Source organism: Belonocnema kinseyi, chromosome 9 (assembly GCF_010883055.1).
Source record: "Belonocnema kinseyi isolate 2016_QV_RU_SX_M_011 chromosome 9, B_treatae_v1, whole genome shotgun sequence".
NCBI lineage: Eukaryota > Metazoa > Arthropoda > Insecta > Hymenoptera > Cynipidae > Belonocnema > Belonocnema kinseyi.
In genome coordinates this window covers 52519291-52521034 of record NC_046665.1, presented here as the reverse complement: position 1 = coordinate 52521034, position 1744 = coordinate 52519291, and positions in this window count along the sequence as shown.

Sequence of the window (1744 nt, the reverse complement as noted above, 5' to 3'; positions counted from 1 at the left end):
CAGGCGTCATTTGAAGGATCAAGTTCGACGAAAATGGTTCACATTAGTGAATACTAATGCCATCTCTTAGAATTTTCAGGTACTTATCAGACTGCCTAGTAACATGAAAGCAGCAATTTATTTATTGTTTAATAACGAGCTCTCTAACAATAAAGAAATTAATCGTTTCTTTAAAGGTGTTTTTCGGCTAAGGCCATCTCAACCAAAATACAGCAATACTTGGGATGTAAATGTTTTAAAAGAGCTAGAAACCTGGTTTCCATTAGAATTTTTAACGCTAGCAAGGCTAACATTTAAATTATCAATGTGCTGGCACTGGGTACAGAATTTAGAATACAATCTTTATCGTTGTTAAAACTAGAAGGGATACAAATATCCTCGGAGGGTGTACAATTAAGAATTTTCGATTTAGTTAAGACTTCGAGACCAGGAGCGGACCAACCGTATGTTTTTTTACCGTTTTTTCCTACTAGCCCTCATGTTTGCATTGCAAAAACTATCATTCACTATATTGATTACACGAAAATAATGAGGAAGGATAAACAAAAATTATTTTTGACCATAAAAAAGCCCCACAAGGAGGCAACATCGCAGACCATCAGTAGATGGCTAAAATCGGTATTAAAAGTTTCTAAAATAGATGAGCATTTTACAAGCCACTCTACGAGACACGCTTCTACTTCCAAAGCTTTTCAAAAAGGGATCGGTATAAATGTTATAAAACAGGCGGCGGGTTGGTCGCACGAATCTAATGTTTTTGCAAAATTTTATAATCGTCAAATAACTAATGTAGAAACAACCTTTGCTGAAGTGTTTGTATTGACTAATAAGGTTGCAATCTGTTGTAACTTACTTGCACTAATGATCTAATTATAAATGAAGTTTCTAAATATATTATTTGGTAATATCAGCGATTTTTACTCTAAACATCTACATATATTTAATATCTGAAGAACAAGGAACGATGGATAATTGAAGATCAAACAAACTTACAAGTGAAGTTCGAACATAATTATCCGAGTTCCTTGTTCGAAGAGATTAACGTCCCTCCCTTTATTACTAATTAGATAATAAGTAATATCCCACCCATTTTACACTCAACGTGCCTTTGACTCTGCACTTTAATGACTCACCGAACCTGCACGACAAGGGATATAGGTTTCATTTTTAGTTGCGAGATACTCTGAAAAGTGGCGTCATCTGGTGTCGGAGGACCGTACTTCATATAGTTAATCTCTTCGAACAAGGAACTCGGATAATTATGATCGAACTTCACTTGTAAGTTCGTTTTTCAATCAAACAGTTGAATTCTTCACTATTGTAAAAAAGAACAGTTTCCAGCTAAGAATGGAAAAATTAAATTTTTTTAAGCCAAAAAGATGAATTTTTAAACAAGATGATTAATTTTCTACTAAAAAGACGGCTTTTTGAGCAAATACAATATTTTTTTACCAATAAATTGAATTTTGAACTAAAAAAGATCAGTTTTCAATAAAAAATGTTATTCAATTTCCAGATAAAAAGTTTTATTTTGAATCAAATTGTTGCATTTTCAACTAAAATGATGAATTTTCAACTGGAATAGTTAAATTAAAAAAAACACAATTAAAATTATGAATCTTTAACTAAAATAACTGAATTTTCAATAAAAAAGATAAATTTTCAAACCAGAAGACTAGTTTCAAACAACAAAAACAAATTTTCAAAAAAATAGTTGAATACATTAATATAAAGCTAATTCTTC